Here is a 16,205-nt window from a genome sequence, read left to right as displayed (position 1 = left end):
AACAGTTGTGCTACGGCACAAGGGCCTGGCCTATGCAAACCCCGCCCCCCCACACACACACACACACACACGCACACACACACACACACACACACACACACACACACACACACACACACACACACACGCACACACACACACACACACACACACACACACACACAGTCAGCCTTGTCAATGAACCAATGAACCTGACTTGAGGTATATTATAGCACCAATGTCCATTGAGGTCTTGTGATCACAAGAAAATATTTAACCTTTTGCTGGAGAGGTCGCTGCAACCAAGCATCTTCCCAGAAATTGATAGGGGTACACAAGATAATAAGAGGCTTAGTGAGAGTGAACCCCCAGAGACTTACCCACCCCCCAAGGTGAAAATAGCTAATATAAGGGGACATAATTTTAAGGTGACTGGATGTCAGAAATGAATTTTTTTTACACAGAGTGGTGGGTGTGTGGAATGCTCTGCCAGGGATGGTTGTAGAGGCAGGTAAATTAGGGAAGTTTATGAGACTCTTAGATTGACACATGGATGAGAGGAAAATAGAGGACTATATAGGAAGGAAGGGTTAGATTGATCCTGGAGTCAGCTAAGAGGTCAGTATGACACCAGGAGCTGAAATCCCTGTACAAGGCCATACTGTTCCATGTTCTGTGTTTTCAATTAAGAGAACATTTAGGTAAACACAGGAACAGGCAGGGAGTGGAGGGGCATGGACCATGTGCGGGCAGATTTTTTATTTGTTACTTTATTTGTGGTCATTTTACTTCATATGTTATGTGTGTGAGTTACGTGCACTGTGCTGTGCACCTTGTTCTGGAGAAATGTTGCTTCTTTTGGCAGTGTACAGCTGAATGACAATAAACTGGACTTGAACTTAATTCGCATCAGGGTTAGCACAGACATGCTGGGCCGAAGGGCCTTTCCCCAAGCTGTACTCTTCTGTCTCTGTATATTCCAAGTGCTGTCCGTGTTGTCACTCACGCCCCACCCAGCCCCACGTTGTGGGTTTGCCTTGCCATTGCACTGGGATGGCAGCAATTATCTGTCTCTGCTCTGTCTCAGCACCCTGCAAGGTGGCGGTTCACTCTCAGCTGACAACCCGTCAGCGTGGGCCAAACCTCAGTGTTGGGGGGTTTCTGGGTGGTCCAAATAGCCCTCCATCTGGATGTAACCACCTACTTCACAGCCGAGCCCAGAACACAGTCACCAACCAAATCGCTTTATCTGGCTTCTTTCTCCACTTCTCACTCTCCTCCTTTTCATTGTTCTTGCAATACTTATTTAATTCTTTTTGTATTTTATTTTAGCGAGCGATACAGAGTGGAGCAGGCCTTTGTGGTCCATCGAGCCCAGCAACTCACCCACTTATCCCAAGCCTCATCTCAGGACAATTTACAATGACCAATTAACCTACTAGCCAGTTCTGTTTTGGACTGGAGATATCGGAGCTCCCGGGAGGAACCCGCTCAGTCACAGGGAGAACGTACAAACTCCTTACAGACAGCGTCAGAATTGAACTCTGACCTCCGATGCCCCTAGCAGAAATGGTGTCACGCTGACCGCTACACTACTGTGGCACCCTATTTCTCAAAATTTATTGTTTTTTTTTACTACTTTGCATTGCACTGTACTGCTGCTGCAAAACAACAAATTCCACACCATAGGTCAGTGACATTCAACCTGATTCTGACTTTGTTGACAGATTAACTGAAATTGCGACATTTTAAATTTAAAAGCGGTCCTCTCCCTTCGGGACGTGGAGCTCTCCGGTCCCAGAGCCGGCCAAATCCACCTGCGTCCCTCTCATCTTCTGGAGGGGGGCGGGAAGCGGTTTCATCCAATGAGGTCAGTGCAAGCCCAGATGTCGAAGGCCAAAGGTCAAACCCATGGTCGGGTAGTCACGGGATCGATACCCAGACGTCGGCAAAGTCCGGAGGGCCAAATCGAAGGTCGAAGTGAAGAGCTCAGCGACTGTCCAGAGGTACAATCGTAAAAGGAGTCACAAGGATCAGGGGAGTTAGTCAGAAGTGTTAGCAGAACTTGAGGATTCCCTTCAAAGATCCAGGGTATCCCCAGCCTCTCACACTCTAGATGCACATCAGTTCTCCCTCTGTGAAAAGAAGCTGAAAAATAGCAATGGAGTCTAATGCGGACAAGTGTGATGAGGTGCTACACTTTGAGAAGACAAACCAGAGTAGCTCCTACACAGGGTACTGAGGAGTGCAGTAGGACCGAGGAACTTGACAATATACAAGCATAATTCCTGGAAACTGGTGTCACGGGTAGATAGGTTTGTAAAGAGCGCTCTTGACAATTGGCCTTCATAAATCAGAATACTGAGTACAGGAGTCATGTATAAGTTATTATGTTAAGGTTCTATAAGACGTTGTTGAGTCCTACTTTGCAGTTATGAGCACCTTTGGATGAGTACATTGATGGGTGAGGTAAGGTGGGGGCGATGGTCACTCAGTGAGTGATAAGTACATTGACGGGTGAGGTAAGGTGGGGGCGATGGTCACTCAGTGAGTGATAAGTACATTGATGGGTGAGGTAAGGTGGGGGCGATGGTCACTCAGTGAGTGATGAGTACATTGATGGGTGAGGTAAGGTGAGGGCGATGGTCACTCAGTGAGTGATAAGTACATTGACGGGTGAGGTAAGGTGGGGGCGATGGTCACTCAGTGAGTGATGAGTACATTGACGGGTGAGGTAAGGTGGGGGCGATGGTCACTCAGTGAGTGATAAGTACATTGATGTGTGAGGTAAGGTGGGGGCGATGGTCACTCAGTGACTGATAAGTACATTGATGGATGAGGTAAGGTGGGGGCGATGGTCACTCAGTGAGTGATAAGTACATTGACGGGTGAGGTAAGGTGGGGGCGATGGTCACTCAGTGAGTGATAAGTACATTGATGGGTGAGGTAAGGTGGGGGCGATGGTCACTCAGTGAGTGATGAGTACATTGATGGGTGAGGTAAGGTGGGGGCGATGGTCACTCAGTGACTGATAAGTACATTGACGGGTGAGGTAAGGTGGGGGCGATGGTCACTCAGTGAGTGATAAGTACATTGACGGGTGAGGTAAGGTGGGGGCGATGGTCACTCAGTGAGTGATAAGTACATTGACGGGTGAGGTAAGGTGGGGGCGATGGTCACTCAGTGAGTGATAAGTACATTGATGGGTGAGGTAAGGTGGGGGCGATGGTCACTCAGTGAGTGATAAGTACATTGATGTGTGAGGTAAGGTGGGGGCGATGGTCACTCAGTGACTGATAAGTACATTGACGGGTGAGGTAAGGTGGGGGCGATGGTCACTCAGTGAGTGATGAGTACATTGATGTGTGAGGTAAGGTGGGGGCGATGGTCACTCAGTGAGTGATAAGTACATTGACGGGTGAGGTAAGGTGGGGGCGATGGTCACTCAGTGAGTGATAAGTACATTGACGGGTGAGGTAAGGTGGGGGCGATGGTCACTCAGTGAGTGATAAGTACATTGATGGGTGAGGTAAGGTGGGGGCGATGGTCACTCAGTGAGTGATAAGTACATTGATGGGTGAGGTAAGGTGTGGGCGATGGTCACTCAGTGAGTGATAAGTACATTGATGGGTGAGGTAAGGTGGGGCGATGGTCACTCAGTGAGTGATAAGTACATTGACGGGTGAGGTAATGTGGGGGCGATGGTCACTCAGTGAGTGATAAGTACATTGATGGGTGAGGTAAGGTGGGGGCGATGGTCACTCAGTGAGTGATAAGTACATTGATGTGTGAGGTAAGGTGGGGGCGATGGTCACTCAGTGAGTGATAAGTACATTGATGGGTGAGGTAAGGTGGGGGCGATGGTCACTCAGTGAGTGATAAGTACATTGACGGGTGAGGTAAGGTGGGGGCGATGGTCACTCAGTGACTGATAAGTACATTGATGTGTGAGGTAAGGTGGGGCGATGGTCACTCAGTGAGTGATAAGTACATTGATGTGTGAGGTAAGGTGGGGCGATGGTCACTCAGTGAGTGATAAGTACATTGACGGGTGAGGTAAGGTGGGGGCGATGGTCACTCAGTGAGTGATGAGTACATTGACGGGTGAGGTAAGGTGGGGCCGATGGTCACTCAGTGAGTGATAAGTACATTGACGGGTGAGGTAAGGTGGGGCCGATGGTCACTCAGTGAGTGATAAGTACATTGACGGGTGAGGTAAGGTGGGGGCGATGGTCACTCAGTGAGTGATGAGTACATTGATGGATGAGGTAATGTGGGGGCGATGGTAACTCAGTGAGTGATGAGTACATTGATGGGTGAGGTAAGGTGGGGGCGATGGTCACTCAGTGAGTGATGAGTACATTGATGGGTGAGGTAAGGTGGGGGCGATGGTCACTCAGTGAGTGATGAGTACATTGATGGGTGAGGTAAGGTGGGGGCGATAGTCACTCAGTGAGTGATAAGTACATTGATGTGTGAGGTAAGGTGGGGGCGATGGTCACTCAGAGAGTGATAAGTACATTGATGGATGAGGTAAGGTGGGGGCGATGGTCACTCAGTGAGTGATCAGTACATTGACGGGTGAGGTAAGGTGGGGCGATGGTCACTCAGTGAGTGATGAGTACATTGATGGGTGAGGTAAGGTGGGGGCGATGGTCACTCAGTGAGTGATGAGTACATTGATGGGTGAGGTAAGGTGGGGGCGATGGTCACTCAGTGAGTGATGAGTACATTGATGGGTGAGGTAAGGTGGGGCGATGGTCACTCAGTGACTGATAAGTACATTGACGGGTGAGGTAAGGTGGGGGCGATGGTCACTCAGTGAGTGATGAGTACATTGATGGGTGAGGTAAGGTGGGGGCGATGGTCACTCAGTGAGTGATGAGTACATTGATGGGTGAGGTAAGGTGGGGGCGATGGTCACTCAGTGAGTGATGAGTACATTGATGGGTGAGGTAAGGTGGGGGCGATGGTCACTCAGTGAGTGATGAGTACATTGATGGGTGAGGTAAGGTGGGGGCGATAGTCACTCAGTGAGTGATAAGTACATTGATGTGTGAGGTAAGGTGGGGGCGATGGTCACTCAGAGAGTGATAAGTACATTGATGGATGAGGTAAGGTGGGGGCGATGGTCACTCAGTGAGTGATAAGTACATTGACGGGTGAGGTAAGGTGGGGCGATGGTCACTCAGTGAGTGATAAGTACATTGATGTGTGAGGTAAGGTGGGGGCGATGGTCACTCAGTGACTGATAAGTACATTGATGTGTGAGGTAAGGTGGGGGCGATGGTCACTCAGTGAGTGATAAGTACATTGATGTGTGAGGTAAGGTGGGGGCGATGGTCACTCAGTGAGTGATGAGTACATTGCTGGGTGAGGTAAGGTGGGGGCGATGGTCACTCAGTGAGTGATAAGTACATTGATGTGTGAGGTAAGGTGGGGGCGATGGTCACTCAGAGAGTGATAAGTACATTGATGGATGAGGTAAGGTGGGGGCGATGGTCACTCAGAGAGTGATAAGTACATTGATGGATGAGGTAAGGTGGGGGCGATGGTCACTCAGTGAGTGATAAGTACATTGACGGGTGAGGTAAGGTGGGGCGATGGTCACTCAGTGAGTGATAAGTACATTGATGTGTGAGGTAAGGTGGGGGCGATGGTCACTCAGTGACTGATAAGTACATTGATGTGTGAGGTAAGGTGGGGGCGATGGTCACTCAGTGAGTGATAAGTACATTGATGTGTGAGGTAAGGTGGGGGCGATGGTCACTCAGTGAGTGATGAGTACATTGCTGGGTGAGGTAAGGTGGGGGCGATGGTCACTCAGTGAGTGATAAGTACATTGATGTGTGAGGTAAGGTGGGGGCGATGGTCACTCAGTGACTGATAAGTACATTGATGTGTGAGGTAAGGTGGGGGCGATGGTCACTCAGTGAGTGATAAGTACATTGATGTGTGAGGTAAGGTGGGGGCGATGGTCACTCAGTGAGTGATAAGTACATTGACGGGTGAGGTAAGGTGGGGGCGATGGTCACTCAGTGACTGATAAGTACATTGATGGGTGAGGTAAGGTGGGGGCGATGGTCACTCAGTGAGTGATAAGTACATTGATGGGTGAGGTAAGGTGGGGGCGATGGTCACTCAGTGACTGATAAGTACATTGATGTGTGAGGTAAGGTGGGGGCGATGGTCACTCAGTGAGTGATAAGTACATTGATGTGTGAGGTAAGGTGGGGGCGATGGTCACTCAGTGAGTGATAAGTACATTGATGTGTGAGGTAAGGTGGGGGCGATGGTCACTCAGTGAGTGATAAGTACATTGATGGGTGAGGTAAGGTGGGGGCGATGGTCACTCAGTGAGTGATAAGTACATTGATGGGTGAGGTAAGGTGGGGGCGATGGTCACTCAGTGAGTGATAAGTACATTGACGGGTGAGGTAAGGTGGGGGCGATGGTCACTCAGTGAGTGATAAGTACATTGACGGGTGAGGTAAGGTGGTGGCGATGGTCACTCAGTGAGTGATAAGTACATTGATGTGTGAGGTAAGGTGGGGGCGATGGTCACTCAGTGAGTGATAAGTACATTGACGGGTGAGGTAAGGTGGGGGCGATGGTCACTCAGTGAGTGATAAGTACATTGATGTGTGAGGTAAGGTGGGGGCGATGGTCACTCAGTGAGTGATAAGTACATTGACGGGTGAGGTAAGGTGGGGGCGATGGTCACTCAGTGAGTGATAAGTACATTGATGTGTGAGGTAAGGTGGGGGCGATGGTCACTCAGTGAGTGATGAGTACATTGATGGGTGAGGTAAGGTGGGGGCGATGGTCACTCAGTGAGTGATAAGTACATTGATGGGTGAGGTAAGGTGGGGCGATGGTCACTCAGTGAGTGATAAGTACATTGACGGGTGAGGTAAGGTGGGGGCGATGGTCACTCAGTGAGTGATAAGTACATTGACGGGTGAGGTAAGGTGGGGGCGATGGTCACTCAGAGAGTGATAAGTACATTGACGGGTGAGGTAAGGTGGGGGCGATGGTCACTCAGAGAGTGATAAGTACATTGACGGGTGAGGTAAGGTGGGGGCGATGGTCACTCAGTGACTGATAAGTACATTGATGGGTGAGGTAAGGTGGGGGCGATGGTCACTCAGTGAGTGATAAGTACATTGATGGATGAGGTAATGTGGGGGCGATGGTCACTCAGTGAGTGATAAGTACATTGATGGGTGAGGTAAGGTGGGGGCGATGGTCACTCAGTGACTGATAAGTACATTGATGGGTGAGGTAAGGTGGGGGCGATGGTCACTCAGTGAGTGATGAGTACATTGATGGGTGAGGTAAGGTGGGGGCGATGGTCACTCAGTGACTGATAAGTACATTGATGGATGAGGTAAGGTGGGGCGATGGTCACTCAGTGAGTGATGAGTACATTGATGGGTGAGGTAAGGTGGGGCCGATGGTCACTCAGTGAGTGATGAGTACATTGATGGGTGAGGTAAGGTGGGGGCGATGGTCACTCAGTGAGTGATAAGTACATTGATGGGTGAGGTAAGGTGGGGGCGATGGTCACTCAGTGAGTGATGAGTACATTGACGGGTGAGGTAAGGTGGGGCCGATGGTCACTCAGTGAGTGATAAGTACATTGACAGGTGAGGTAAGGTGGGGGCGATAGTCACTCAGTGAGTGATAAGTACATTGATGGATGAGGTAAGGTGGGGGCGATGGTCACTCAGTGACTGATAAGTACATTGACGGGTGAGGTAAGGTGGGGGCGATGGTCACTCAGTGAGTGATGAGTACATTGACGGGTGAGGTAAGGTGGGGGCGATGGTCACTCAGTGAGTGATAAGTACATTGATGGGTGAGGTAAGGTGGGGGCGATGGTCACTCAGTGAGTGATAAGTACATTGATGGGTGAGGTAAGGTGGGGGCGATGGTCACTCAGTGAGTGATAAGTACATTGATGGGTGAGGTAAGGTGGGGGCGATGGTCACTCAGTGAGTGATGAGTACATTGATGGGTGAGGTAAGGTGGGGGCGATGGTCACTCAGTGAGTGATGAGTACATTGACGGGTGAGGTAAGGTGGGGGCGATAGTCACTCAGTGAGTGATGAGTACATTGACGGGTGAGGTAAGGTGGGGGCGATGGTCACTCAGTGAGTGATAAGTACATTGATGGATGAGGTAAGGTGGGGGCGATGGTCACTCAGTGAGTGATAAGTACATTGATGGGTGAGGTAAGGTGGGGGCGATGGTCACTCAGTGAGTGATAAGTACATTGATGTGTGAGGTAAGGTGGGGGCGATGGTCACTCAGTGAGTGATAAGTACATTGATGGGTGAGGTAAGGTGGGGGCGATGGTCACTCAGTGAGTGATAAGTACATTGATGTGTGAGGTAAGGTGGGGGCGATGGTCACTCAGTGAGTGATAAGTACATTGATGGGTGAGGTAAGGTGGGGGCGATGGTCACTCAGTGACTGATAAGTACATTGACGGGTGAGGTAAGGTGGGGGCGATGGTCACTCAGTGAGTGATAAGTACATTGACGTGTGAGGTAAGGTGGGGGCGATGGTCACTCAGTGAGTGATAAGTACATTGACGGGTGAGGTAAAGTGGGGGCGATGGTCACTCAGTGAGTGATAAGTACATTGACGTGTGAGGTAAAGTGGGGGCGATGGTCACTCAGTGAGTGATAAGTACATTGATGGGTGAGGTAAGGTGGGGGCGATGGTCACTCAGTGACTGATAAGTACATTGATGGGTGAGGTAAGGTGGGGCGATGGTCACTCAGTGAGTGATGAGTACATTGACGGGTGAGGTAAGGTGGGGGCGATGGTCACTCAGTGAGTGATAAGTACATTGATGTGTGAGGTAAGGTGGGGGCGATGGTCACTCAGTGAGTGATAAGTACATTGATGGGTGAGGTAAGGTGGGGGCGATGGTCACTCAGTGACTGATAAGTACATTGATGTGTGAGGTAAGGTGGGGGCGATGGTCACTCAGTGAGTGATAAGTACATTGATGTGTGAGGTAAGGTGGGGGCGATGGTCACTCAGTGAGTGATAAGTACATTGATGTGTGAGGTAAGGTGGGGGCGATGGTCACTCAGTGAGTGATAAGTACATTGATGTGTGAGGTAAGGTGAGGGCGATGGTCACTCAGTGAGTGATAAGTACATTGACGGGTGAGGTAAGGTGGGGGCGATGGTCACTCAGTGAGTGATAAGTACATTGATGTGTGAGGTAAGGTGGGGCCGATGGTCACTCAGTGAGTGATAAGTACATTGACGGGTGAGGTAAGGTGGGGCCGATGGTCACTCAGTGAGTGATCAGTACATTGATGGGTGAGGTAAGGTGGGGGCGATGGTCACTCAGTGAGTGATAAGTACATTGACGGGTGAGGTAAGGTGGGGGCGATGGTCACTCAGTGACTGATAAGTACATTGATGGGTGAGGTAAGGTGGGGGCGATGGTCACTCAGTGAGTGATAAGTACATTGACGGGTGAGGTAAGGTGGGGCCGATGGTCACTCAGTGAGTGATAAGTACATTGACGGGTGAGGTAAGGTGGGGGCGATGGTCACTCAGTGAGTGATAAGTACATTGATGTGTGAGGTAAGGTGGGGGCGATGGTCACTCAGTGAGTGATAAGTACATTGACGGGTGTGGTAAGGTGGGGGCGATGGTCACTCAGTGAGTGATAAGTACATTGACGGGTGAGGTAAGGTGGGGCGATGGTCACTCAGTGAGTGATAAGTACATTGACGGGTGAGGTAAGGTGGGGGCGATGGTCACTCAGTGAGTGATAAGTACATTGACGGGTGAGGTAAGGTGGGGGCGATGGTCACTCAGTGACTGATAAGTACATTGATGGGTGAGGTAAGGTGGGGGCGATGGTCACTCAGTGAGTGATAAGTACATTGATGGGTGAGGTAAGGTGGGGGCGATGGTCACTCAGTGAGTGATAAGTACATTGACGGGTGAGGTAAGGTGGGGGCGATGGTCACTCAGTGACTGATAAGTACATTGATGTGTGAGGTAAGGTGGGGGCGATGGTCACTCAGTGAGTGATAAGTACATTGATGTGTGAGGTAAGGTGGGGGCGATGGTCACTCAGTGAGTGATAAGTACATTGATGGGTGAGGTAAGGTGGGGGCGATGGTCACTCAGTGAGTGATGAGTACATTGACGGGTGAGGTAAGGTGGGACCGATGGTCACTCAGTGAGTGATAAGTACATTGATGTGTGAGGTAAAGTGGGGGCGATGGTCACTCAGTGAGTGATAAGTACATTGATGGGTGAGGTAAGGTGGGGGCGATGGTCACTCAGTGAGTGATGAGTACATTGATGTGTGAGGTAAGGTGGGGGCGATGGTCACTCAGTGATTGATAAGTACATTGATGGGTGAGGTAATGTGGGGGCGATGGTCACTCAGTGAGTGATAAGTACATTGATGTGTGAGGTAAGGTGGGGGCGATGGTCACTCAGTGAGTGATGAGTACATTGATGGGTGAGGTAAGGTGGGGGCGATGGTCACTCAGTGAGTGATAAGTACATTGATGGGTGAGGTAAGGTGGGGGCGATGGTCACTCAGTGACTGATAAGTACATTGATGGGTGAGGTAAGGTGGGGGCGATGGTCACTCAGTGAGTGATAAGTACATTGATGGGTGAGGTAAGGTGGGGGCGATGGTCACTCAGTGACTGATAAGTACATTGATGGGTGAGGTAAGGTGGGGGCGATGGTCACTCAGTGACTGATAAGTACATTGATGGGTGAGGTAAGGTGGGGGCGATGGTCACTCAGTGAGTGATAAGTACATTGATGGGTGAGGTAAGGTGGGGGCGATGGTCACTCAGTGAGTGATAAGTACATTGATGGGTGAGGTAAGGTGGGGGCGATGGTCACTCAGTGAGTGATGAGTACATTGATGGGTGAGGTAAGGTGGGGGCGATGGTCACTCAGTGAGTGATAAGTACATTGATGGGTGAGGTAAGGTGGGGCGATGGTCACTCAGTGAGTGATAAGTACATTGATGGGTGAGGTAAGGTGGGGGCGATGGTCACTCAGTGAGTGATAAGTACATTGACGGGTGAGGTAAGGTGGGGGCGATGGTCACTCAGTGAGTGATAAGTACATTGACGGGTGAGGTAAGGTGGGGGCGATGGTCACTCAGTGAGTGATAAGTACATTGACGGGTGAGGTAAGGTGGGGGCGATGGTCACTCAGTGAGTGATAAGTACATTGACGGGTGAGGTAAGGTGGGGGCGATGGTCACTCAGTGAGTGATAAGTACATTGACGGGTGAGGTAAGGTGGGGGCGATGGTCACTCAGTGAGTGATGAGTACATTGACGGGTGAGGTAAGGTGGGGGCGATGGTCACTCAGTGAGTGATGAGTACATTGACGGGTGAGGTAAGGTGGGGGCGATGGTCACTCAGTGAGTGATAAGTACATTGATGTGTGAGGTAAGGTGGGGGCGATGGTCACTCAGAGAGTGATAAGTACATTGATGGGTGAGGTGAGGTGGGGGCGATGGTCACTCAGAGAGTGATAAGTACATTGATGGGTGAGGTAAGGTGGGGGCGATGGTCACTCAGTGACTGATAAGTACATTGATGGGTGAGGTAAGGTGGGGGCGATGGTCACTCAGTGACTGATAAGTACATTGATGTGTGAGGTAAGGTGGGGGCGATGGTCACTCAGTGAGTGATAAGTACATTGATGTGTGAGGTAAGGTGGGGGCGATGGTCACTCAGTGAGTGATAAGTACATTGATGTGTGAGGTAAGGTGGGGGCGATGGTCACTCAGTGAGTGATAAGTACATTGATGTGTGAGGTAAGGTGAGGGCGATGGTCACTCAGTGAGTGATAAGTACATTGACGGGTGAGGTAAGGTGGGGGCGATGGTCACTCAGTGAGTGATAAGTACATTGACGGGTGAGGTAAGGTGGGGGCGATGGTCACTCAGTGAGTGATAAGTACATTGATGTGTGAGGTAAGGTGGGGCCGATGGTCACTCAGTGAGTGATAAGTACATTGACGGGTGAGGTAAGGTGGGGCCGATGGTCACTCAGTGAGTGATAAGTACATTGACGGGTGAGGTAAGGTGGGGGCGATGGTCACTCAGTGAGTGATAAGTACATTGACGGGTGAGGTAAGGTGGGGGCGATGGTCACTCAGTGAGTGATAAGTACATTGACGGGTGAGGTAAGGTGGGGGCGATGGTCACTCAGTGAGTGATAAGTACATTGACGGGTGAGGTAAGGTGGGGGCGATGGTCACTCAGTGAGTGATAAGTACATTGACGGGTGAGGTAAGGTGGGGGCGATGGTCACTCAGTGAGTGATAAGTACATTGACGGGTGAGGTAAGGTGGGGGCGATGGTCACTCAGTGACTGATAAGTACATTGATGGGTGAGGTAAGGTGGGGGCGATGGTCACTCAGTGAGTGATAAGTACATTGACGGGTGAGGTAAGGTGGGGGCGATGGTCACTCAGTGAGTGATAAGTACATTGATGGGTGAGGTAAGGTGGGGGCGATGGTCACTCAGTGAGTGATAAGTACATTGATGGGTGAGGTAAGGTGAGGGCGATGGTCACTCAGTGACTGATAAGTACATTGATGGGTGAGGTAAGGTGGGGGCGATGGTCACTCAGTGAGTGATAAGTACATTGATGGGTGAGGTAAGGTGAGGGCGATGGTCACTCAGTGACTGATAAGTACATTGATGGGTAAGGTAAGGTGGGGGCGATGGTCACTCAGTGAGTGATAAGTACATTGATGGGTGAGGTAAGGTGGGGGCGATGGTCACTCAGTGAGTGATAAGTACATTGATGGGTGAGGTAAGGTGAGGGCGATGGTCACTCAGTGACTGATAAGTACATTGATGGGTGAGGTAAGGTGGGGGCGATGGTCACTCAGTGAGTGATAAGTACATTGACGGGTGAGGTAAGGTGGGGGCGATGGTCACTCAGTGAGTGATAAGTACATTGACGGGTGAGGTAAGGTGGGGGCGATGGTCACTCAGTGAGTGATAAGTACATTGATGGGTGAGGTAAGGTGGGGGCGATGGTCACTCAGTGAGTGATAAGTACATTGATGTGTGAGGTAAGGTGGGGGCGATGGTCACTCAGTGAGTGATAAGTACATTGATGGATGAGGTAATGTGGGGGCGATGGTCACTCAGTGACTGATAAGTACATTGATGGGTGAGGTAAGGTGGGGGCGATGGTCACTCAGTGACTGATAAGTACATTGATGGGTGAGGTAAGGTGGGGGCGATGGTCACTCAGTGAGTGATAAGTACATTGATGGGTGAGGTAAGGTGGGGGCGATGGTCACTCAGTGAGTGATAAGTACATTGATGGGTGAGGTAAGGTGGGGGCGATGGTCACTCAGTGAGTGATAAGTACATTGATGGGTGAGGTAAGGTGGGGGCGATGGTCACTCAGTGACTTATAAGTACATTGACGGGTGAGGTAAGGTGGGGTCGATGGTCACTCAGTGACTGATAAGTACATTGACGGGTGAGGTAAGGTGGGGGCGATGGTCACTCAGTGACTGATAAGTACATTGATGGGTGAGGTAAGGTGGGGGCGATGGTCACTCAGTGACTGATAAGTACATTGACGGGTGAGGTAAGGTGGGGGCGATGGTCACTCAGTGAGTGATAAGTACATTGACGGGTGAGGTAAGGTGGGGGCGATGGTCACTCAGTGAGTGATAAGTACATTGACGGGTGAGGTAAGGTGGGGGCGATGGTCACTCAGTGAGTGATAAGTACATTGACGGGTGAGGTAAGGTGGGGGCGATGGTCACTCAGTGAGTGATAAGTACATTGACGGGTGAGGTAAGGTGGGGGCGATGGTCACTCAGTGAGTGATAAGTACATTGACGGGTGAGGTAAGGTGGGGCCGATGGTCACTCAGTGAGTGATGAGTACATTGACGGGTGAGGTAAGGTGGGGGCGATGGTCACTCAGTGAGTGATGAGTACATTGACGGGTGAGGTAAGGTGGGGGCGATGGTCACTCAGTGAGTGATAAGTACATTGACGGGTGAGGTAAGGTGGGGGCGATGGTCACTCAGTGAGTGATAAGTACATTGACGGGTGAGGTAAGGTGGGGGCGATGGTCACTCAGTGAGTGATAAGTACATTGACGGGTGAGGTAAGGTGGGGGCGATGGTCACTCAGTGAGTGATAAGTACATTGATGTGTGAGGTAAGGTGGGGCGATGGTCACTCAGTGAGTGATAAGTACATTGATGGGTGAGGTAAGGTGGGGGCGATGGTCACTCAGTGAGTGATAAGTACATTGATGTGTGAGGTAAGGTGGGGCGATGGTCACTCAGTGAGTGATAAGTACATTGATGGGTGAGGTAAGGTGGGGGCGATGGTCACTCAGTGAGTGATAAGTACATTGACGGGTGAGGTAAGGTGGGGGCGATGGTCACTCAGTGACTGATAAGTACATTGACGGGTGAGGTAAGGTGGGGGCGATGGTCACTCAGTGAGTGATAAGTACATTGACGGGTGAGGTAAGGTGGGGGCGATGGTCACTCAGTGAGTGATAAGTACATTGACGGGTGAGGTAAGGTGGGGGCGATGGTCACTCAGTGAGTGATAAGTACATTGATGGGTGAGGTAAGGTGGGGGCGATGGTCACTCAGTGAGTGATAAGTACATTGACGTGTGAGGTAAGGTGGGGGCGATGGTCACTCAGTGAGTGATGAGTACATTGATGTGTGAGGTAAGGTGGGGGCGATGGTCACAAAGTGAGTGATAAGTACATTGATGTGTGAGGTAAGGTGGGGGCGATGGTCACTCAGTGAGTGATAAGTACATTGATGTGTGAGGTAAGGTGGGGGCGATGGTCACTCAGTGAGTGATAAGTACATTGACGGGTGAGGTAAGGTGGGGCGATGGTCACTCAGTGAGTGATAAGTACATTGATGTGTGAGGTAAGGTGGGGGCGATGGTCACTCAGTGAGTGATAAGTACATTGACGGGTGAGGTAAGGTGGGGCGATGGTCACTCAGTGAGTGATAAGTACATTGACGGGTGAGGTAAGGTGGGGCGATGGTCACTCAGTGAGTGATAAGTACATTGACGGGTGAGGTAAGGTGGGGGCGATGGTCACTCAGTGAGAGATAAGTACATTGACGGGTGAGGTAAGGTGGGGCGATGGTCACTCAGTGAGAGATAAGTACATTGACGGGTGAGGTAAGGTGGGGCCGATGGTCACTCAGTGAGTGATAAGTACATTGATGGGTGAGGTAAGGTGGGGCGATGGTCACTCAGTGAGTGATAAGTACATTGACGGGTGAGGTAAGGTGGGGGCGATGGTCACTCAGTGAGTGATAAGTACATTGATGGGTGAGGTAAGGTGGGGGCGATGGTCACTCAGTGAGTGATAAGTACATTGATGTGTGAGGTAAGGTGGGGGCGATGGTCACTCAGTGAGTGATAAGTACATTGATGGGTGAGGTAAGGTGGGGGCGATGGTCACAGTGAGTGATAAGTACATTGATGTGTGAGGTAAGGTGGGGGCGATGGTCACTCAGTGAGTGATAAGTACATTGACGGGTGAGGTAAGGTGGGGGCGATGGTCACTCAGTGAGTGATAAGTACATTGACGTGTGAGGTAAGGTGGGGGCGATGGTCACTCAGTGAGTGATAAGTACATTGATGGGTGAGGTAAGGTGGGGGCGATGGTCACTCAGTGAGTGATAAGTACATTGACGGGTGAGGTAAGGTGGGGCCGATGGTCACTCAGTGAGTGATAAGTACATTGATGGGTGAGGTAAGGTGGGGGCGATGGTCACTCAGTGACTGATAAGTACATTGATGGGTGAGGTAAGGTGGGGGCGATGGTCACTCAGTGAGTGATATGTACATTGATGTGTGAGGTAAGGTGGGGGCGATGGTCACTCAGTGAGTGATAAGTACATTGATGGATGAGGTAATGTGGGGGCGATGGTCACTCAGTGAGTGATAAGTACATTGATGGGTGAGGTAAGGTGGGGGCGATGGTCACTCAGTGACTGATAAGTACATTGATGGGTGAGGTAAGGTGGGGGCGATGGTCACTCAGTGAGTGATGAGTACATTGATGGGTGAGGTAAGGTGGGGGCGATGGTCACTCAGTGAGTGATAAGTACATTGATGGATGAGGTAAGGTGGGGGCGATGGTCACTCAGTGACTGATAAGTACATTGATGGATG

At 50.6% G+C, this 16,205-nt stretch overlaps 2 long non-coding RNA genes across 2 annotated transcripts in view; one reads left to right on the top strand and one right to left on the bottom strand.

The window, feature by feature from the left end:
- The window catches only part of LOC140728110 (uncharacterized), a 171,680-nt gene that overhangs the window by 58,160 nt on the left and 97,315 nt on the right, over positions 1 to 16,205 (bottom strand). The window lies entirely within an intron of this gene.
- Positions 1,754 to 16,205, top strand: part of LOC140727364 (uncharacterized) — a 57,747-nt gene continuing 43,295 nt past the window's right edge. Inside the window, exon 1 of the long non-coding RNA XR_012098830.1 lies at positions 1,754 to 1,985. This is a non-coding gene — a long non-coding RNA (uncharacterized lncRNA). The remainder of the gene's footprint in view (positions 1,986 to 16,205) is intronic.

The sequence above is a fragment of the Hemitrygon akajei genome, chromosome 5 (genome assembly GCF_048418815.1).
Source record: "Hemitrygon akajei chromosome 5, sHemAka1.3, whole genome shotgun sequence".
NCBI lineage: Eukaryota > Metazoa > Chordata > Chondrichthyes > Myliobatiformes > Dasyatidae > Hemitrygon > Hemitrygon akajei.
This window is presented reverse-complemented; position numbering and strand designations above follow the sequence as displayed.